The 24,101-nt window shown below is 39.4% G+C and overlaps 1 protein-coding gene across 6 annotated transcripts in view; it reads left to right on the plus strand.

The window, feature by feature from the left end:
* Window positions 1-24,101, plus strand: part of LRFN2 (leucine rich repeat and fibronectin type III domain containing 2) — a 227,815-nt gene that overhangs the window by 79,856 nt on the left and 123,858 nt on the right. Inside the window, exon 2 of one of the 6 annotated variants that reach the window (XR_013948500.1) lies at window positions 1,722-12,046. The exons of 4 other annotated variants lie outside the window; for them this stretch is intronic. The gene's annotated coding sequence lies outside the window, so the exon portion shown is untranslated. Of the gene's footprint in view, window positions 1-1,721; window positions 12,047-18,496; window positions 22,679-24,101 lie in introns of those variants that run through there. One more of the 6 variants, XM_080585100.1, reaches the window with a different exon arrangement.

Below are 24,101 nucleotides of genomic sequence, written 5' to 3' on the forward strand. Positions count from 1 at the left end.
TTCACAGAGTTGTTAATAAGAAGGTAAAATGGCAGTGAACACATGGTACTGTAGTGGGAGATTTGGGCTGTGGCAAAGCAGGCCACTACAGTTGCTCATCTCTGGAGACAATTAAACACTGCATTCTAGCTATACTGCAAGGTGCTTGGGGGGATGACTGATCAGCAAGGAATTGAAAAGGATTGGCACAAGACTTCACTGCCAATGCTTTTGTAAGCTGAAAGATAAGCCAGCTAAATAAGTGAGAGAAAAAAAGTTTCCAGTAGAGTAGAGCAGCCTCATGCAGCCGTTCAGTGCTGTTTGTGCTAGAAAGGCCTTTGGCTGGTGAACGGTTCATGTTATTTTATGATTTAACATGAAATTTATAACGATTCCACTTTTAAATGTGTTAACGATTATGCTTAATAGGGGGCTCATCTCTCAGACATGGGAAAGGGGAATAAAGAGCTCCTGATGATTTAAGTCAAAATCTTCCTAAAGTGCAGAGCTTTGGGGGACTGTATGCTGACACTGCAGAATAATCTCAGTGTGCTTTTACTGCATCTTTGATTAAGGACTCTGAGAAATATGAATAAATTGATCGTTGGCACTTTCCATGTGCATTGGGTTACTGTTACTATTTTTTAAGAGAAAAAAAAAAAAAGGCATAGATTTTGTATTAAACTAGTCTATGATCACATGTAATATCTACAGCAGAGCTGTTGATCAGGTTGCCCATTACACAGGCTTCCTGTGCAATGAGGCTTATACAATGGTGAGGTAGTGCCAAAGTGGTGAAATGGAAACCAGGTCCAAACCCAGAACTGTGCAGTTACAGTAATGTCAGCTACTGGTAAGCCCGCTGGAGAGCTTCATTTAGGCTTTTCATTTCAGTGAGACTATTACAAAAACAATATTTAAATAGCAAACATCAGCTGAAGTAGAAGGCACCAAACCCTTTTGTGCAATTGCTTATATGCTTTAGCATAGTTGAAAAAGATAGTTTTCATTATCTTCCTGTTTATTGTTGCTGGATTTGTTTAATAGTTATTTGAGAGGGAAATTGATATACTGGAATCTGGAATTATCCAAAGGATGTGGTAGTAGTTATACTTAGCTACCTATCTTGGGATACTAAAATTCTTCCAAGTATATATCCAGTCAAACCCAAAGTTCTTCATATATTTTCTGCTTATTACTGTGAATTGTCAGACTGAATTACTGTCAGACCTAAGAAATACATAATAGAAGAAATTCTACTGATATCAGTATTTTACTCCAATGATGGAATAAAATCATATAACATATGCAACATTTGTGTATTTATTATGCCTCACCTAAGATTTATCTGGCCACTTAATTTTTGGGGCTTCTTATTTCAGCTGAAGTTCTAGAGGGTGTAATTTATATCAGCTCATAGCTGACTTATTCCTTCAGATTTTAGATGAAGAGCCCAGGGATTTCACATCTCTCTGTACTTGCTGTGCAGGTAAACATAACCTCAGGCTCTGGTAGTGGAAATGGTCAACCTAGCAAAATCAGAAAGCTCAGCTGGCCTCAAATCGCTAGCACAGTTATTCATTGAGAAAAACACAAACTGCTCATAGATGGCTCATTTAAGAGAAGAAAAAAATATATATATTAAATTTCATCCTCTACAAGATTTTTAATTACTTGTGTAAACCCAGAAAAAAGTTTCTTATCTCCTTTGATTGCAGTTTTTTGTTATTTTTTTTGCATAGGACTGCCTTTAAGTCTGCACTGACAAACAACAAATAGAAAAATGCCAGCAAACCCAAGAAGGTTCTGCAGTGCAACTGTCAGTCAGTATTTCACATTTGGCATCATTTGGCTGAATCGAAACTTTTCCATCATTCTGTAGACTACTATCCGGTCTTAACTTGTCTTAACCTCAGTTACCCAAAACATGCTCATAGACCTCTACGTCTGTTAGTTGAACTGATAATTCCTTTAATTACTCACGCACACTCTGTCTTCCTAACATCCAGTCGGGAATGCATGAAGATGCACTGCCTGTTAAAAACTGTTACTGTTAAGGTCTCACTCTCACTCCCCTCATCATGCAGTCAGCAGCAGCATGTTAACATGTTTCTTCTTGATGGGAAGGCTGTTAATGTGTGGTTACAGCAGCAGTGAAATGTGACAATAAATCAAAGACAATCATCGTGATTAGCACATGTAGTCCACAAGAGAAGTAAGAAAATAGTAGTCATTAAATATAGATAGTTTACTCCCTGTGCTGTCAATAAGCTGATGATTTATGAATGTCTGAGATCTTTCAGGTGATGATTCATTCATGATTTCATTTACTTTTCTGTATAACTGAACTAGAATGGTAAAAGGAAGAGGTTTTGACTAATGTCATGAACATCTGATTTGCTGATATATCTTCCTGTACTCCCCCAGCTCAGGAAATAAACCTCAAGGGTATACAGTCAGTATACCACTACTGGACATCCCTGGAAAATGTTGTGTGAGCTTTTCTGGTTGGTACAAAGTAGTACTGCTTTGTTGGTGCAGCAGATGGTGGTCCAGTGACAGTAAATCAGCTAAATCAGTAAACCCAGTGCAATATCCTGTTTGTCCACAGCAGCCCTTATCAATGATGTTACACTGTTCTGGTTCTGGAAAAAGGACTGGAAAAACTTCAAAGAGGGGCAGCCAGGGTGTGTGTATGGAGCAGTTTTTGCACAAGGGATGATTGAATAGCCTTTTTACTCCACAGCCAGGAAGGGATTTACTCTAACTTGAAAACATAAAGATAACTAAAGAGTATGAATTATACTTTTGTTCCTTGTCTCTTCTAATACAAGCCTTAAAGGACAACAGGTGAAACTGGCAAGTGACAGGTCCAGAACAAATAAACATCTCAAGTTGGAATTGTGAAAAGCTTGAAACCTTTTCCTCTAGGATGCAGATATGCTAAATGTTTTCATTGATTTATAGATCAACTGGAGAAGTAAATGAAAGAAAGGCCTTTTTTTTTTCTTTTCTTTTCTTTTTTTTTTTTATGTGCAAAGACAGTATCTGCAGCTAACAATGTTAGCTAGACCACAAGCAGATAAGAGGCAGAGAAAGAGAGTATTCTGGGAAATTATCATTGTACTCTTGCTGTGCTTTTAAGTTTTTTGTTTTCCCTTATTGACTACCAGTACAGACAAGATCCTAGGCTGGATATAGCTCTGGAATGACATATTTCAGACATCAGATTTGACTCCAGATACTCTGATTTCTGTGGTCCCCATGGCACAGCCTCTTGCAGTGCTTGGTTGAGCCCACAGCTGTACGTACCCTGTCTGTGTTTCAGCAGGGTGAAAAGAGGTGTTAATTACTTGTTGCTTGCAAGTGTGGGCAGAAACAGTGATCTTCTATCTGGATATTGAGACAGAGCTTCAATGCAGAATTCACTGAATTATTAGCACCACTGATTTGGTAGCAAGGCAGATATAATCACAGTCTCTGGCTGGAGTAATTGAGACACCTTTTATAGAGCTTCACACCTTGTTAAGCAAAAATTGTTCTATCTCCATTTTGGGCTTCGTGACTGTTTCAGTGGTTGGTTGTTTAGGTAGGAGTGCCAGGAGGTTTGTTGTGAAGCTCTGGTAACTGGAGTAGGTACTCTTTTACCTACTTCTTGGAAAGAAAAGGTTGAGTTGTGTTATAGGTCTCTTTAAGATGAAGAGAGGAGAAAAAATATTTTGCCTTTTCCCTTGAAGAACTGTTGACCTGACAGGCTAGCAGTGATAACATGAATATACAGATGAAGGGGGGCCTTAGCGTGGCCAGAATGGAGGTCTACTGGAAGGCTACGATTCCTGATAGCTGGGCTCCCACATACAGGGCTCTATCCCTGTAACAGATTAGGATATAATAGTATGGCAGGGCAAAATCCTTCAGGTAGACAACTGATCTATTGACAGATATTTTAGCAATATCCTGTGCTGTTTCAATATGTGAAATTTATTGTGCATTTATTCTCTGACTGACCTAAATTTTATATGGGCTGAGTAATTCACTGGCACCTGCCTTGCATCTCCAGAGAAGTTTTCCCAGATCTTCCTAAAATCTTGGTCTAGTGTTTCATGTAAGATGCTCATGGTTGATCCTTCTTGGGGTAGACTTCTTGGACAGTAAAGAATAAGGGAAGGATCCAAACCAAGCTAAAAAAGACTGATAAAAAGGCAACTGTTTTCAGGAGCTGGAGTTTGCTCGTTTCTTGAGGCTGAAACATCTTGTTTTGTTAAACTCCTTTAGTTATGAGCTATAAATAGGCTTCTCAAGATTCAGTACATAAGAATATCAGAAGACTAGCAAGTGTATATAAAAAGTAATGGAAGCACTGTATTAAGCGTTGTAGAAGTAATATACTGAAATGTCTTTATTTCAAATAATCCCATTGAACACTTATGTCCTTAGGCTAAGATTTAAACAGTTTTTGGGTGTTGTTGAGCTACTCTGAAAGCCTAAGGAAATTCTAAGTTATTTTATGAAGTAGCTGGGCCCCAGAAAGGGATTCTTTCATCGAAGTTCTCCAGCCTCTTCTGTGGGCTTTGAATACTAGTGAAATAAAGGAAGTTGAGTCAAAAGACTGTGTACTTGTACAGACATTGACCATTGGATTTTCACCTGGAATATGAGAGTGACTGATTGTACTGCCCCTTTTCCTGGGATCACCGCATTCATTTCTAACACATTGCACTCTCTCTCCTCTCCTCTCCTCTCTTCTTCTCTCTCTTTCTTTTTTTATTATTATGATTTTCTTAATGATCAGAAACTTTAGAGTTATACAGTGTGGCAGGGTAAATCCAAACAAGTTCCAAAGAGAAAATTTTCACTGATTCTTTTTCTAATGTGGCTATTTACGGAATTGTTAACATGTCCAAAGAAACATGAAGGCTCAGATCTGTATTTAGAAATTGTTCTATAGAATTATCAGATCTGATTTTATTTTATTTTTTTTCCCTCTTGTGTTTGTCTGCTCAATTTTTCAAGAGCTAGCTTTAGGCTGAACATACAGAAAAGATTTCCTGACAGCAAGATTCATTAGGCTGTGGAGTAGTCTCCCAAAGGAGCTGATGGAAACTTTGTCACTTGGGATTTTAAAAGTAGCTAGGAAAAAAAATGTTTTTAAAATGTACCATGTAACACATTTTTTCCTTTGTAGAAAGAGAGAGTGGAACTGGCTTGATAAGGCTATCTTTTTATATCTAGTTTCTATAGATATTTGCACAGAAACACGAGCATTGCTAATTAACTGCTCATCTGTTTCATGTGCTTATGGCTTACCAGCTATAGTCAAATCCCATCTGTCACTTGAGGACAATTAAGTGGGCTGAGAAGCATTATTTTATGACTGCACCTGGCCATGAGGAGGTATTCCAGATGGACAGCATGGGAAGCAGGAGACACCTAGGAGAGAAAGGGGGAGGACTGTCTCTTCAATAATTACAAGTTGTTGTAAATCTATTCATGTAAGAAGCCAAAAATTTGTTCTGGGGTTGAGCTTGTGGAAGGACATGAACTTCATATGTATTGTTTCTGTGTCAGTACAAGAGCTGTGCAATTTGCATCAAACTAAGGTGTTGTGTTTTTTTTTTTTTTTTGTCTATAGATTTGTATCAAGTTTGTCACTAGAAACAAGCAAAGAGAGTTTGAAACTGCAACAGCTGACTGAAAGAAAACAAATGGTATGAAGGAGGTTAGAGAGGACGAAGAGAGAATCTGTGTCTGTATTATCAAATGAGGTCCAAAGCATCAGCTGCTACAGGAATTAGTGGCACCACAGCATATGTATATGATACTATGTTTTGGGTCTTTTTGGGTCCCAGTCCTGGGGCCACATCTGCATTATAAAATAATCAGGCTCACTTGTCTGTGTTGCTTTCTTAGCTCTCATTTTGTTGCTTTATCATTCAGGGAGTTCTTGCTGTGTGCTGCCTGTGGCTTAAATGCGAAGGTTCTTTCATTTTAGTCAGAAAATATGTGATGAATAATTAAATTTTTCCTGAAATACAGTGTTTTCTCAAAACTCTTCAAGCGGTGTCAGTGGCTCTTTAGAGGCCATTTCCAAGGCTTACAGCAGTATCCTCTGGTAATGAGGTAATGATATTGCCTCAGTTATGTGCTGCAAGGGAAGATGAAGACTTAAACTACCATTCAGCTTTAGCTTTTTTTTTTTTTTTTTTTAATTACTGCTGTAATTTTAAAAGTATCTGCCCTCCCTTTCTGTTTAAGAAAAATCATCCCATCCCATTTGTTAAGATGATGCCATCCATAGCCAAGAACTTTTCCTTGCAAAGACAGCTTCCTTCAGGGGAATGATGGTATTGGCCTTGTTTTGTGACACCCGGATCCAGGTAGTTTAGTTCATCTGAATTCTACTTTTTGGCTGTTATGCAACATATCCGTACAGTATTCATGACGTGAAAGAACAGCCGCCAACCTTTGTGTTGATACTTCCCAGAGAAATTTGTATATATACAAACCTATAAGTATATGCATATATATGTGTATATGGAAGAGCAACTTGATTACTAGTATACCAAGAAAAGGCCTTCAACTTGTCCTCAAGACAGAGATCTCAAACACTTTGTTCTGATATGGCTACAAATTGCTGTGGGCTCTGGGGTGCAGCCTCCCTGATGCTAAGGCAAGGAGCATCTGTACAGCTCAGTGGTGTATGTAGCCTGCTCCCCCTGTATCTGTGAGGAAAAAGATGTGTGTCTGTTTTCTCTGTTCTTCCTTGCACAGTCTCACATAGGGAAAAGTTTCAAACAAATCCCCCTCTACTTTGTAGATGCAGGAGCAGGGGGGTTATAAGATGCTTGTGAGAAACAGTAGGAAATACTAAGTCTTGTTAACCCAAAGCAATCAAAAATCTTCAGACAAACCTCTGAACATCAAATGAGTTAAGTTTACATAGAGTAATCTTCCTTCTGCAGAGATGTATATTTTTAGGTTCCTTCCTGTTCCAATCTCTGGACTATTGTGGGTCATGTTTAAAAATATTCTTCCTTTATTGCTGAGATATGATGGAAATCTTAACTAAGGGGGAGTGGGGAAAAGAAGAAAAAGAGTGAGTCTTCCCTAACCGTTATGACTTCAGGAACCGGCAACTTAAAAATAATAAAATAAAAATCCTATTTTGAATCTCACAGCAAAAGCAGAAGTTAGCAACCTGAATCTTTACTATCAATGTTCCCTATACAGCTGTACTATGGCTATTTTAGAAACTAACTTGTCTAACCCTGCTGACCAAAGCAAGAAAGACAAAATAAAAGCCATCAACATAAAAGCTGGAGAAATTTTTTTTTTTTTTTTTTCAGTGCTTTCATTCTTCCCTATGAGACAGGATTGCTCTAAGAAATAAATGAGAAGATTCTAGACAGGCTTATTTAATTTGGGCTCTTCTCCTTTTAAAAGACTTGACTAAACAAATTATCAACCAGAAAAGTCATTCAAAATTAAAACATAGATGTTTACATCTGCTCCTTTTAACTAATACATTGCTTCTGTTTTAGAATTAGTATGAATACCAGTTCTTGGATTTTTGTGAAGGTTCGAAGCCTGCAAAAGCTCCAGAGAGTCCCTGTTAAAATGCTTAGTTGTTTAAGTCTTATCATATATATCCTCATAAGTTGCTGATACCTCATGAAGAATTTGGAAACCAGACATTTCTATGGCCACAAAGTAAACTTTTTTCTTCCCATCTTCCTCCCAAATTTGAATCAAGCTGTGAGGTCTTTCATAACCCAGAAGGAGAGATGATGAGTCATACATATTAAATATATATATATATATTAAAAATTCTGGTCTCCCTCTAACAGATTCTACGAAGACATAAATCACCCTTTGATGCCTCTATCTGGCATAAGTATAATCAACAGCCTGAAATACAGTAATAACAGGGAAGAATATTCAGGCACATTTTGGCAAACTAGACACCCAGTTTCAAATGACTGTGATTATGTTTTTCTTCCTCCTTCCTTTTCTCACCAACATGACAGCAAGCACATTTCCTTCAAAAAACACATTTTGAGCCTGTCAGAGATAATCATTTAAGGTCATTTTTTTCAAATGTGCTCAGCATACCGAATGCAGATGAGGTGCTAAGCTCTTTCATTTTTTCTGTCTGTCTGTCTGTCCTACAATAAGTCTTCTGAGTACAGAAGAACTTTGAAAATTCATCTTCTGTGTAAATGCCTCAGGTCTGTGATAGCTGGTTCTTAAGAACTTTTAAAATTATTTTGGAAAGAGCACCTTGGTTGTGGGATTTTTCCTGGCACTCTCACTGTTGGCCAAATTTTGTTCTCACTGATATCAGTGAAAATATTTCTAGCTTAAATCAATGTTATCTGTTGTGGATGTGAGCCAATTCGCATGTTTGGTCATACTTGCCATTCTTAGTGCTTGTTCATCTTTAGGAATAACCTTCACATGAGATTACAGAAAACCAAAGCTGTGTCTCAGCATGTGTCTAAGCTCTTTGCTTGTTTACTCTAGATAGACCAGATGTGTAGTTCCAAGCAAGTTACAACTTAACCTGACACAGGAATACTAATCGTGGCTTTTCCCTAAAGCTAGAGCAGAAGCGTGGGGTGGTTATATTCATGTATTAAGGCTTTCTACAAGTGATCCTTCAGGATTAGTGAGAAGAAATGCTTTCATTGTGGTTCAGCTCAGCTAAAGTAGATGAAGCACCTACTAAGGTAGATATCTGTAAGAAGCCTGATGATTTGTCCTAGAACTGCCTAGGTCTTCATATTAAACCACAGAGGTCACCAGATGATTAGCTCATGTGTGAATGAGCTATATTATGGACCTCAATGATGATGTCAAAACCACCACAAGACTCAGCTGTCCTTATGGATGGAAAACATAATAGTTATTTGATGTGCAAAAGTTCACCTTTATCTTAACTTTGCATCCTTACCTTGCCTTTGCCCCTCTCTCCTCACATGCATAAAAGTTTAATGTTAATTGTTTCTCAAATCTTTACCTGTAGGTCAGATGCTGTTTAGTTGTCTACTGGGGCCATTTCCCCTTAAAAATTGCTTGCTTTTTTTCATTGTGAGACAATTTGTCCCTAGCACAGTTTCAGTAACTCGGATGAAGAAATAGAACAGTGACTGACTTGCCCTCAAAGACATAGTGTATTTGATATTGCATCCATCTGTGATATGATGCTACCCTTCTTTATTTGATCATGTTCCCTGAGCTCTATAAACACTAATTTAGAGAATCCTTTGCTTAAATATTTTTTTTTGGTACGCTTTTCTGTTGTTGGTATCACTGTTATTCCCACAGACAATGAACAGAAGGAGATATTTGGTCTGTTAGTTTATTTATTTAATTTCTCTCTTTTTATGAAAATATCTTATTTCTAACAGATGAACCTAAGTCAAAAGAGACCAGATCCTTCAACATACGTGTTTTTTGTTTCTGTTGTTGTAAAATGAATACATTTTTCCTTTGACTTATCACAATGCGATATAAATCTGTGTGGTTTTCTTCCCCACCTCTCCCACCTCCTATTTTCTTAGAGCATATGCTGAGGATGCCACCCATAGCAGAGATAAGCGTGAAGCATCTGTTGCAAATTATCCAACTGAGATTGACTGATTGATGTTTTCATTTTATGCAATAAACTTGCTTGGTTAGGATTTCAACTTAGACCTCAAACTTCAATAATGATGTGTTCCAGGACTTATCTGTTACAGAGCTCCTGAAGCTCAATAAACCCAGCCTTGGTAATTAAGTGATATTTAGTCACTGGTTAACCTTACGCCATCCTAATAAACCCCCAGGATTTAGTAGGTTGACACACACACAAAAAAAAGGTCTTCCAACATGGTGCTAATGGAATAGGCTTCCAGGAGTGGCTATCACATAACCTGAATATTGGAGCCTTCCTACACTCCAGGGTGACTTGTTCTGCTGCTCCTTGTGCTTCTAAGGTTTGCAGCGATCCTTCCAGGATTGTTTAAATAGGATTTACAACCAAACAGTAAACCAAGCTAGCAGTAAAAATTCTCAAATTATGGCGCAAAACAATCTTCTAAACTGTACTGCAAATGTAATCGCTTTCACTTATGAGTCCTGATTTATTGTTTCTGAAAAACACCCTGTACGCTGGTGGTGTTTTAGTCAACTTATTTTGTTGTGGCAATAACTGTGATGTACCTAGTTGTTTTTTTTGTTGTTGTTTGTTTGTTTGTTTCTCTGTAACTCAGTATTTACTCCTATTAGAAGTGAATCTCATTCAGTTCAACAAGGTTGACAATTTAAGAGAGAGCAGAGAAATCCAACATATCTTTTGATGGAAGGGACAAATGGCCATTGTAAGCCAATGAAGTGAAATGGTTGGAGGTTTCCTGAATCCAATTGGAACATGAAATATCTGATCAAGATGTTTTGAGAGTTCAAAATCTGTTTAATGCTGGAAATCTTAAATGTATATAGTTTAATTTTATTATTTTATTGTTACTATTATTTTAAGGTAGCTCATTCTCTCTTGATTTGCTAATGATACATTGTTTTAGCTTGGTAAATCATTCAACAGATTGTTTTTGTTTCATAAGTGAACAGAAAAAGGAGTACAGGCTAGGAGGATATATAAAATGTTCTCACTCTTACTGTAAGCGTCATTCAGGGGAACCTAAACCTTCAATTATGGCTTAACAATGGTTGGATAAATATTTCCTTTCCCTGACTCCCAGCAGGTATCCTACTTGCTGACAGCAAGTCCTGAATCTCACTAGAGCAGATAATTTGAGCTAAAGTGTATATTGTCCCCTCATCTTGCATTCAGAAGGCAAGGAGGTGATAAGTGTTTTCTGAGGTGTTTCTGTTACACAGATTTCCTTGAGGTTGTAAACACTGATTACAGAAGCAAGTCAGAGTCCAGGGAAAAGGATTTTTCTGCTAGATAAACCCCTATGATGTGACTTCACTGCAAGTCAAAGATTGTGTTCTGTCAGAAAGAAGAAACTGTATTAGCCTTGCAAGGAGGTCATCAGAGCCAAGGGCCAGGGCAGTGTTTTTAGAAGTGGGCTAAAAGTTGTTTCACCCTGCAGAGTAAGTTCTGTGGTTTCAGACTGCTACCTGCCAATTCCATGGGGAAAGGCAGGATAACCAGTTTAGGGTGTTCAGTTAAGATGTAACAGCCCACACCCAAATCTGTTCTTCATATATGACAGCCCTTGGGTTACCTGCTAGTTCTGTGATTTTCGAGTAGAATGAGGGTTGGTATCTCCTACTCTGCTTTATGACTAACGTCTCCCAAAAGAAAAAAAAGTCTTTCCAGCTAGATCCTCATCAGGTATTTAGAGGAAACTTAGCTCATCTGGATGGCATACAGAGCTTTCAGCTGTCCATGTACCATGTGAGAAGTTAGAGAAAAAAGTTTTTGTATCATCTGTTTGAAGTGGCACCTGCCATTTTAAAAAATATTATTAATAATAATAATAATAATGACATGTTTGCAAAGAGAATTAAATGAACCCAGGAATTTTTTTTAGGAAAAAAAAAAAAGTCAGATTTAGTGCTATCTCCTCCACCTTCTCTTTCTTTTTTTTTTTTTGTTTGTTTGTTTTGCTTTGTTTTGTCATTTTGTTGGAATCTCTCTACCTTAAAAACTCTTTCAGCTTAAAAATGTCATTCCACACATGAAATGCTTTGGGGAAAAAAGAATTATTAGAGGGGAAGTTAAAATATCAAAGCCAGAAGCCTATTGTCTACTTGGTTGTAGCTCTGCTTTCATACTATAGGTATTTGAGTGTTATTTCCATGTCACTATAGCAAGAATCATTTTATTTTTTATTTTTTCATAACTAAAAATGAAACTAATGCTATCAGAAGTTCCAGATTTTATAAATCTGGAGTCTAAATTTCTCTTGTAGAAGAGCACTGTAGATCAGATCTGAAAAGATATGTCCTTACATAAGACAAATGTTTACTTGGGAGTCATAACCATATCAATTTGGTTTTCTGCTGCAGTGCAGTGCTAGCTGGAACAGACAAGAATTTTTGTTGCATAAACTTTTGTTCACCATGAACCATAAGGATTTATTTTTGATACCTTCTTGTGTCTTGTTTCTCTAATATCTAAAACATTTTCCATGCTTCTCTGGGTTTGTTTAGCCCAGTCACTAATAGACATCATGGAATCCTTGGCTCATCTCTCTTGCCTGATGAGCAGAGGGAAATGGATGAGAAAATGAGCTAGAATAATTTTTTTCTGAGTGCTACAAAGCACACAATTTACTCTAATTAGCTGGAAGGTGTTTGCAGGAGTGAAGGTGCCATATTGGGGGTAATTAATTTTGGCTGCCTAGAGCCTCTCTGGAGGGAGGAAAAAAAAACAAAACACCAACACTTAAAAATGTTTCTTGCTCTGATCTTGTCTTGGAAAACCATTCTGCTATTAACTAAAGCAAATGCTGCACAAAATTTCAGTGACTAGGGTTTTTATTGTTATTTGACAGATGGATGTGCTTGTTTTTAATGGTCCTGTTTTGCCTTGATTATCTGCATCGTGTCACTTCTGGCTGAGCGTGATGAAGCAAGTGAATACATTGGCACATTTCAATGTGGACTACCTGTCGGTAGGAATATGCTTACAAACAATAACATTACAACCAGAGTTAGCTTTTTTTTTTTTTTTTTTTTTTTTTTTTTGGTAATGACTTGACTGAAGCATAGCTTTGCTTTCTGGGCCCTGCGAGCTCACTAGTTTTTGCAGTCATCATCCTGGCAAGACAGGACCTCCTTGCTCCTAGTATCCTCTTAGGGACAAGTGGTATGAGGTCCTACAGTAGTCAAATGCCACCCTCCTGTGATGAATATGTCCCTTCTACTTGTCACAGACACTTACTCAGCTAAAAGCTGAGCTAAAAGCTGTTTGTTTGTTTGTTTGTTTTGTGTGTGTGTGTGTGGTGTTATTGTTTGTTTGTTTGTATCTCTAAAAGAGCTGACAGCAGCGCTAGGTTCCTGGACATGGTTTCTTTGCTCGGAAACATGGAACCTCCTTATGTCCATGTACTATACTTTGTGCCGTAGGTTGCTGTGCTGGCTAGCAGGAAATCAGTGCTGGCTTTAGGCATTTTTAAGTAAAGTAAACAAGTACTTTAGCTGGTACAGCATTTTTAGGCATTTTTAAGTAAAGTAAGCAAGTACTTTGGCTGGTACTTGCCAGAGAAGCCAGCGCCTGGGGGGCAACAATGCAGTTTGTGACTCTTCATGATGTTTTACCTGTGTTTAGGAGCCTGGAAAACTGAGCCTGAGAGAGTGGCTTTGGAGAAGAGGTAGTAACTGCACAGCCACCATCCTTGTCTCTGGCAGACAGCAATTTTAATGCTCTAGAGCTCTCCTTTATTTCTGTGCCTTATCTTGTTTATTTCCATAGCTGGAGTTATGTATCCATGTTATAGACCTAACTTTTCATCCCCAGGGAAGTGAAATTCTTCCCCTGCATTTCTGTAAAGCCCTGAGGTAGCCTCATCTGTCACTGTGTGCAGGGATTACTCTACCCAGCTTATATAGTCATGCTGTTTCTGAGTTATGGGTGCAATGGAGCAAATCACTTGCTCCCCTGCATCCACACACAGAAAACTCTCTGCACAGAAACACAGAAAGAGCTCCATATTATGTGGGAGAGACATGGGTTTTACATCTACTTCACAAATGCTGCCCGTCCCATGCACAATGCAGCTTTCACATCCAGAGAGTACACGGGAGGACTCCACACTGAGTACAGGAAGAGACACAGCTGGCTCCATGACAAAACTGCCCCTCTGCAGGAGCGAGCACAGCGTGTCTGAACATCAAGGAGGGAAAGATGACAGCAGGAAGGACCCCAGGGCCCTGCACAGGTGGTTTTTAGAGCACTGTGGGAGCCCCTCCAACCCGGAGCAGAGCAGCTGCTTGACAGTGTCCAAGCAGCACTGGACTGAACAGAAGAAGGGACTGTCTCATGGAAACCTTGGGGTAAAATTGGCCAGCATTTAGTGATGAATGCTTTGGCACTCAGTAGGGAGCTGTTACTGATGTGCTGCTGGTTTCGGCCTGCTCCCTGAGGAAGCAGTTGATAGCTCAGTAGCCCCTCTCATCACATTAGCACCCAGGCAATGCACGGCCACAGCTGCTGAGTTGGCTGGGCCTGGCTGCCTGCCATGCACCTGCAGGCTGGGCTCTGGGTATGAGGGATCAACTCCAGTGTGTGTTTTTCCTTCTTGTTTTGGAGCCTGTTGATTTTGCATCCTGCCGCGCTTCTGACCAGTAGCTCTGCGGCTGTGCTTCTGTGGGGCCTGTCAGAGAACCACCTCAGAACACCTCCATGTGGGTGTCTCCGGACAAATTGTCTTTCACTTTCAAATGCTGCAAGCGTGTCTGAAACAAGCTGTACAGTGAATGATTGTCACCATTAGCTACAGGAGTGGGCTGTGCTGAGTCCCAAATGAGCACGTGTCAACACCATGTAGTCTATCACCGCACAGAGTAGACTGGCATTCTTCCAGACAGCTCAGTGTGGGGGTCACAGATCAAATGGCTCTCCTTAGTCTCTGAAGAAAGCTCAGTGTTAACTGGACCTCTTTAGGGTATTCCTTCCATCAGGATTCCAGTGCCCAACCTTTATTTATTTATTTATTTATTTATTCCTCAAAGCTGCCATGATTGGTGTTGGTGGAATATTATTTATTTTTCAATTGCTGGCAAGAAAAGTAGAGTGAATTAGAGACTCGAGTTCCAGAAGCATGATAGCATGCTTCACTTTGAGTTGCTGCAGTTGTGTGCGTATACATAGAGGCCCATGCAGCTGCTCTATCTAATGTAAATGTGACCACAAACATTACTGGAGTTATTTTTCTGAAGGAGATGTAAGTAGCCTGGAGCAATAAATTTACCTTTAATTCAGATTTTATTCCTGACTTCATGTCTGTTGCCCACAACCAATACCATAGTTTTAAATATGTCATATATACAATTGTACAGTGTTTCCATGCATGAAAAAAAGTTATGGATATGCTCATGCTAGTAAATACTGAACTAGGCTCAGCTGCTCAAAACCAACTGTCTTTGAGAAAACTGGAAAATAGAAAGAGACAGAGAACAAAATCCCAAACTTCTGTTTAGTGTAGTCTTAACATCAATCACACCTCCTGTTGTTTATTAATTAAACAGTAAGGTGATAGTATTCACTGCTGGCTTCCTCTACAGCAACACCATGTTCTTTTCAGTGGTGCCCAGTGACAGGACAGGAGTCAATGGCGCAGACTGAAACATAGTAGTTACCATTTGAACATCAGGAAAGATGTTTTTATTTTTTACTGTGAAGATGACCAAGCATTGGTGAGAGCTTCAAGGTTTAAGTTGTGTGGAACCTTTTGAGGAAACTATCTTCAAATAAATTTTGTTGATTTGGTCTTATCAAAAGAGCAACCTCTCTAACAGGCATAGAAATTGACTCGTACCAATAGGAAAAGAGAGAAACAGCTTCCACCAAGCTCTGCATAGTATTTCAGATCAGTTTCAAAAAGTCCTTCCAGAGACACCTACCGGAAGGGGCTGTTTCAGAAGGCCTCACATCATGAGCTATCACTGCCATCAGCAGGAGAGGTTAGTAGGCTTAATGTATAGACAGAAGAGGGTTTTATTGCGTTTGGTTTCTCTTCTCAAGATCCATACGTATGTCTGGTGGAAGAAGCACTAAAATGCTTGACATGAATAGAAGAGTGGATGAGTTGTGCAAAGAACTCTGATGGTAAACCCTGTCCTCTTTCCTTGTGGTCTTTGTCGTGCCTCTTGTGGTTTTGTCCATGATAGCTGTACCTGAATATAGGCCAGTATAGCTTAATCCTGAGCTGCAATCCCACCTGCTGTTTTTACTCCATTCTCCCAGTATTTGTAATGCACATCTCACCCACACTGCAGAAACACTTTGGTCTTTCCTGTTGCAGTAGCTGCAATTGTGTCTTCCATTACGTCACAGATTCTTGAAACTAAATCTTCCCTGGATGATTCTCCATGTCTCCTTTTTTTTCACTGTGATTCTAACCCTAAACTTGGTCTGTACCACTTAGTCTAAACCTGAAGTATCCCATGATATTTACCTTCTCTTGTAATAATCTCACTTCAGCAAATGAAAGTTAAAAAATAAAAAAAGGCAGACGTTAGTCATTTAATAACTTTTCTACTTTCTGTTTGCTCAGATTACTATGTGACTAAGATCTGTTTAAAAAAATGTAAATACATTTATAAACAAAAAGGTAATCAGTCTGGGAGAGGAAGGACAGAGTAGGAATGTGCTCAAAATAAGAGAAAAATGATGAACCTGAGAACTGAATTCATAAAATTTTAACCACCCCCAATTTTGTATGAAAACAGTGCATGTACTGGCTTCTTAATAACTGAAATTCTCACTTTCTTGTCAAGTGTTAACACTTTTTTTTTTTTTGGCTGACATCAAGTGAGAGAAGTTTAATATCTGACTTATCTCATATTAAGCACTTTATTCTCACTTATTGGAAAGATGGTCTCTTTGACCATCTAAGATGACTGATGATCTAAGATCTAGCCCTTTACTGCAGATTATGGTTAGTTTTCAGAAGTGGTGAAATATAACCCAGTTGCAGAAGCAGAATTAAAGAAAATCTGTCTAATTCAGGCAGGGGAAGGGCATCAGTTTGCATTTCAGTTTGAGCATTTAGCTCTGAGTCAGTGCACATTTCATGAGGATATGAATCTGTACGTTACTAGCAGAAGTATCCTGGTATACATGTCAGAGTACCTGATAAAGGCCTAGTGATTTGATCAGCCTGTAAGAGACATCATTTCCCCACCCTCTCCCCATGAAGAAGAAAATGTAAGACATAATTTCACCCATCCTGAAGTAATTAGAGATGCTGTCAGTGGAGATAGGTGGTGGTGGTGGTCGTCAGGGGAATTCAGCACCTGGGAAAAAATTCTTGCAACTTTGAGTCCAACATAACCTTCAGCTTTATTTATTTATTTTTAATGCAGGAGATGTACAAGCATGCCAGAAGTGAGCGATAATTGCATTTCTCTTCCCTTCTGGGGTGATTAATTGTATGTAGGTCAGTTAGTCACAGTCTCCATTGCACAGGGCTGTTCTCTTGTAGCTGTTTTCAAAAGATCTATAAATCCACAGACTTTTCCTTTTGACATTCAGATCTAGATGACTGTCCTGCCTTTATGGGTTCAACCAGCTTTACCCAGCTTCTGCTTACAGAAGTCTGTAAATCAATGAGTAAGGCAGACTTTAAAAAGGAGGACATGATTTCTCCCATCCCCTAGCTATCTCCTCCCTCCCTCCCTGCTAGGGCACTCGGTACAAATTTTATTGGAAATTGCTCCTGGCAGTATGTGCCACTTATTTTCCTTTAATCCTGTTTTCATCTCACCTCATAATGATTTCAGGAATGTTTTTAGTTTCCGAAGCCAAGGAAGCAGTTTCTTCTAGGCAGCAATTGCATTTGCTGTTAAATAAAAAGAAATGCGTTCTTCTGACTAAGCTCTATAAAGACGACTGTACAATCTGTACTGTACACTTGGAAATTGCCTCAATGAGACATACCATATGGTGCATGTGGTGTCCCCTTACCTCAAGTGTTTCCTTAGTCAGGCTGGCATGGTTGATAATGAGTTCATTTTTGAGTAAGGAAAAATATGTGTAATAATGTGATGGTGGGTGGGTATGGAGGGGGGGGGGATTGTACATGCAAGAACAATAAGGAGAAGAGGTGTTAGTCTTCCTTATCTCAGCTAGTTCCCTCATCAGGTTTAAGTATACAAAAATCAGGAACTTTATTAGGAGAGGAGAGTTTGTTAACCGGAGGAGTAAGTTTAACATGGTTCTATGACAGGGAAAAAAAAAAGTAACAATGTGTTTTAGCTCTCCTTCCTTCTCGCATAGTTTATAAATATGATGGAAACAGACATAATAGAGTGGTGAAATGCAATGATCAGCTGACTTTTACCAATTAAAAAGAGAATAGGAGGTTCTAGTGTCCTTGGAAAATGATTCTGAATATTATATTCTTTTTTCTCTTGGAAGCTGTCTTAGGGTAGAATTAAAACAGCGTGATTAAAAGGAGGTCAAAATTTAAAATTCCATGTACCTGTGTGCTCCTGAAAACCAGAGGCTGAGAGGGAAATTCACTTAAACCATCACTGCTCTTAGGCAAAGTGCTTTCAGCATGTTGGACTACTTGCCTGATCTATCCCAAGCAGAAATAGCTAGTTATGTGAAATTGTTGACTTGTATGGGCAAGCCAACACAAAACACCATTCTAGACTTCTGGCTACCAGATCTACTGCTCATGGTGTGTGTTCTGATATATGTTTTCTGAAATAAATAAATAGTAGAAGACCTAAGCTGAGGGAAGCTTGAGCTGTTTGCCCTCTCCCCCAACCTCCCCACCCTCCCTTTACCTCCTCCCATATCTCTCACTGAGATAATTTATTCTACATGTATTAGAGACATAGTCTATCAAAAATAATGTGTTCTACCACTTATAAGAGTGGAAAAATCAGCATGAATATTGTGCAGTGCATTCATAATAAGGAATGGCATTGATCATCCCTCTAAACTAAAAGGTATGAAGTGTTAATGCTCTGCAAACATTTTGATATTGCTCTAGATTTTCTTCTCATAATGAAAATAACACTGTATTCTATGCCTGCATCAATACGTAGCTCTACAGGGAGTCCCTCTGGGCTATATTATCCTTTCTGATTTCCTTGGTGGACAAGTGTTTATTCCAATCTTTTTGCAAACAGATTGTCAAAGAAAATAAAAAATGAAATGAGGAACAAACACAGTCTTTTGCACAAACCCTTGTCCCCTTCTTTCTCCTATTTATAGCTGCGGTTGTCAGGTACGTAGACTGAGGCATATTCCAGCCAAGAATACTGCTCTGCTGCTTGTTCTCAAAATGACACTTGTTTGCTATTGTCAAGTCCATTGTCAAAGCTAATTTAAGAAGCCCAAAGCTCCTTTGAAATGTCTGTTTTGGCTTTGGCTCTGGAAAGAGATATGGGATTTATGTGCTGGAAGCTGGTTTGCTAAAATATGCCACTGGTAGAGGTTCAGATTGGAGAATCTCCAAAGTCTTAGAGATTTAATTTGGAGAAGCATCTGCTGATTTCAATTTTCAAGACTTGTGGTTGACAGCAACTGCTATCACAGCACAGTCTCACATATTAGGAATGAATGTCCGTGGCACATTGTGTCAAAAGAGGAGTTTAGAACTTGGGGAGAAGGTTATCGAGCACATTTTCAACCTTACATTTGTATATAGTCTGTTCTGATGTCCTAACACAAGATGAATCATGAGACCAAGAGGAATATCTTGATTTTAAAGAAAGGGAGCATTCTTTGTTGAGAGCCAAAACTTTATCTTCTCCTGGCTAAGTGTTCCAAATCCTATGTGGAAATTCCCATGAAGAACCATACAGTAACCTGTGAAGAAGGTGGGTAGAAGTGGAGAGATACAGGGGTCTGGAATTGCAACTGTATATAGGGTGAGCTACGTGAAAAGAAAGAGGAAACAGCAGCACCTGCTTATTTATGTAGTGAGCTAAACTAGCCTGGAGTCCTATTGTAGTTACACCATGACTAATGCCACTGCTACCATCCCAAGAGCTGGCCACTGAGGGGACTCCCAGCAGAACTGCTTCTACTAGTAGAGTTGTGATAAGAAAGTGAATTCAAGCAAGGGACTTCCCTGCTGATAATTCTTCCTGTAAGGTGATTCAAAGCCCCAGACTCCCTCCCTATTGCTCCCTGAATTTTAGATATCCTTTATGTTGAATATAAGAGATTTAGTTTCTCTACTCAGGGACAAAGCATGCACAGGAAATGGGAGGAAAAAGGATAGCATATTTCTTCTGGTCCTCTCCTGTTGTTTTAGCTAAAGTTGTGAGGATTCATGCTAAGATAAATGTGTATTGTATTGTATTAAAGGGCAAAGAGCACCATCATTGCTAATTTTATGAGGTTTCATCTATGCATCAAGAACAGAGCGTTTTATTACTAGACAAACAAAAGCTGAATTTTGTATGCTTAAATTGACATTTTTTCATGAAAAATAGACTTATTGCAACAACTGCTAAGAAATAGGCAATTACCTGTGAGTATCAGCAGTCTTATTAAAATGCAGGCAAACACAAATCTTTAAATTGTCATTCTGAAGTCTCCAGAATTTACAAGGGTTTTTAACTGTGTTTGTGTGGTAGACTGGGGAAGGAAAACATGCCTGAGCCAATTAAATATTTTTGCATTTCATCACAGGAAAAAAAAAAAGTGTACATACACAATCAGGTTAATAGTCAGTAGTCACCCATATCTGTGTATAGAACCAGGCTTTAATTCTCCACATTTTTCCTTCTTATCGTTTATGAATCTGCAAAACAAAATTTAAAATGCTCTGATGTTGATTTGGCAACAGTCCTTCTGCATTAATTTGCACTGGTAGTGTTAAGCAGAGGAGAATTGGAACCTGAAATTTGTGTGTGTGTTAGTTGAGAAAATTGTCTGACAGGAGTATGTGTTCTGCTCCCATGTAGAGTGGGCTTGAATTACATATTGCAAGCTGTATTTACACTGTGAGTTACTATCCTGTTTCCTGGGATGCACAAACCCAGTTCAAGGTCAAGGATCATTTCACTCTTAAGAATGAATGAAAGCAAATTTTCCAATACTAAAATAGTTGGTTAGGGGCCACCAGAGAGATGTTTGAATCAAACCTCATGTTTCTTTAAGGATACTGAATGATGGCTTACAAGACAGACAAAAGACTATAATAAATCTTTAAGGTTTTATGCCATGATCTCCTTGTCCAAGAATTTCAGAATGTGCTTGTTTCTTGTTATACAGCATGCTACATATCACAACTCCTGGGGACAGGGCTTTCAAAGAAATTATCAAATATTGAGAATACGAGACTGATCCCAAAGACTCTTCATGATAATTAATTTCTAGTAGAAGCTTCAATGTAAATAAGACATTGTTCTGAACACCACCAAATACCACACTGAAACTAGATTGGAGCTTTTCCTTGTAAAATTCAAAACAGGGACAAAACTCAGTTTCCATAGAGTTTACCCTGTTGGGTTTCAAACCATGGTAGCTTTGAGGGTTTTGTGTTATGAAAAATACCCATTTTTGAGAATGGATAAGTATGTACAAGTTCTTTTTATGTTTGGGGTAAAGAGAAGGGAATTTTCATCTGAATATGAAAGGGCACCTTTTTACTGTGAGGGTGACAGAGCAGTGGAACAGGTTGCCCAGAGAGGTTGTGGAGTCTCTGGAGATATTCAAAACCTGCCTGGATGCCATCCTGCACAATGTGCTGTAGGTGATTTTGCTTGGCAAAGGGGTTGGACTAGATGATCTGCAGAGGTCCCTTCCAACCTTGGTGATTCTGTGAGAAGTGTTGGCTTCATACCTTTTTCCAAAATTGGTTTGACCATGCTGTATTCCAAGGTCTATGCTTTTGTGTAGTACATTGCAAGAATTCTTGTAATTGACTTATAATATCTCTTGGAATTAGCCGTATATATGTAAATCTAAATCTTCACTGGGGTTCTGAGTTGTAGTGCATGGAAATCTCCCCTGTTACATGGACATGGATTTAGCTGGAAAAATGATGGATGTACCAGGAAATCTGTTTAGCGTGATGTGTTTCTCTGGGCAGCTGCTCGACCTGATCATACCCACTTCTACTCATGGTGTGTTATATCAGGAAAGGATGAGCTTGAAAGCAATGTCTTAGCTGGTACCTCCAAAACTGTGAGGAAACAAGGGATGAGGCCCTGGTGATGGTGGGAATGAATGTACCTCCTCTCACAGAATCACAGAATCGTCTAGGTTGGAAGAGACCTCCAAGATCACCCAGTCCACCCTCTAACCTAATACTAACAAGTTCTCCACTAAACCATATCACTAAGCTCAACATCTAATAGTCTCTTAAAGACCTCCAGGGATGGTGACTCAACCACTTCCCTGGGCAGCCTATTCCAATGCCTAACAACCCTTTCAGTAAAGAAGTTCTTCCTAATATCCAACCTAAACCTCCCCTGGCACAACTTTAGCCCATTCCCCCTCGTCCTGTCACCAGGCACGTGGGAGAATAGACCAACCCCCACCTCTCTACGGCCTCCTTTAAGGTACCTATAGAGAGCGATGAGGTCTCCCCTGAGCCTCCTCTTCTCCAGGCTGAACAATCCCAGCTCCCTCAGCCGCTCCTCATAAGACTTGTTCTCCAGACCCCTCACCAGCTTCGTTGCCCTTCTCTGGACTCTCTCGAGCACCTTGACGTCCTTCTTGTAGCAAGGGGCCCAAAACTGAACACAGTACTCGAGGTGCGGCCTCACCAGAGCCGAGTTGTTGTGGTTTAACCCGGCCGGCAGCTAAACACCACACAGCCGTTCGCTCACCCTCCCCCAAATTAACTCTGTCCTAACTGGAACCAGGACACGAGTACAGGGGGACAATCACCTCCCTAGACCTGCTGGCCACGCTGCTTCTTATACAAGCCAGGATGCTGTTGGCCTTCTTGGCCACCTGAGCACACTGCTGGCTCATATTCAGCCGACTATCAACCAGTAATCCCAGGTCCTTCTCTGCCAGACAGCTTTCCAACCACTCATCTCCCAGGTAAGGATCAGTGAGGATTATTATTGTTACCTTGTTGCTGTTACATCCTCTTAAAACAGTGCTTTGTACATAAATATTTACGTATTTTATTAATTGGTCACTCCATCTCATAGCTCTAAGAGCCTATGGGTTTTTCCTGCCCCATCATAATCTGCATCTGCATCTTTTCATTTTCAGTGATATGTTTTCAACCTGTGTGCTGATTTATGCCTCCATCCAAACACTGAATGCTTTCTGGACTGTAATTGACCATTAGAAGTATATGTCAGGCTATTTACTCCCTTTCCCCATGACTCAAAAAAAAAAAAAAAAGTGGGGTGAGGAGAAATAAAATAGCACTTTGGCATGACATTTTGAATTTCTCGTTTTTCTGTGGCTTTTTTTTTTTTTTTCCTCCCCACAGTTAGGTTGACATTCAGATCCCTGAAGTACAAACTTCTTCTTTCAGACTTCTTGAAATTCCATAATAGCTGGTGTAGGTTTTTTTTTGAGTACAAAATCAGAGTTCCCTTCATTACAGTTGTAGTCCCAACATTTTATCACCACCTTTGAGCAGAGATTAACTGAACTTTAAAGTCTGATGACAGCCCTGTGCCTGAGTCAGGACATCAGGATCCGACCCTTTATGATTTTCCATTGGGATCAGGGAATGTGAACCCACGGTATAATCCAAATTTGGTTAACATTCAGACCCCTGAAGTACAGACCATTTTTTTTCAGACTTCTTGAAATTCCATAATAGCTGGTGGAGGTTTTTATGATCAGCGTGACAATGCTCAACCCCCTTTGAAGCCATCAAAAGTTGATGCATCAGTGCTAATCCAGAGCAAGGATACAGGCTGTGATACTCTAAAAATCATGTGAAAGCTGAGTGCTATAATTCTGGACTTCTTCAGCATTCCTGTGAACTCTTATTTCTCTTTCTCACCTAACCCCTCTTCATCCAAAAACCTCCACCCCTGGTGGCTCGTCCAGTCAGTGTCTGGAGAGGGGAATGGAGTAGATGCATCCATTCCCACCATCACAGGGCCTCATCCCTGGCTGCAAGCCCCAGGTGCCACCTTCCCACAAATAACAACTACCACAAGTTCCCTGGGCAGGCTGGAGCCTTAACACCATATGGTTGTCAGTGTTTACAAATGAGGTGTTAATAAGTTGTCAGTTACTTAAACAAATGAAGGGGAATGGACTGGATAAGGTGGGAGGAGTGACCTTCAGTTAATGGAGGCTATCGCGATGCATTATGCACTGAATAATCCCTTAGTTAATAACTAGCTTGTTCTCATCCATGTCCCTTTTCATGTGCACCTTCTTTTATTGCATCAATGATAAAGTAGTCACTGCATATGACTGGAGGCAAGGAATTAAAAGGTATAAATAACACATTTTAATTGAAATCCAACTGTGGATGCCTGGCCTCTGT

Source organism: Anser brachyrhynchus (genome assembly GCF_964034855.1).
Source record: "Anser brachyrhynchus genome assembly, chromosome: 3".
NCBI classification, from domain to species: Eukaryota; Metazoa; Chordata; class Aves; order Anseriformes; family Anatidae; genus Anser; species Anser brachyrhynchus.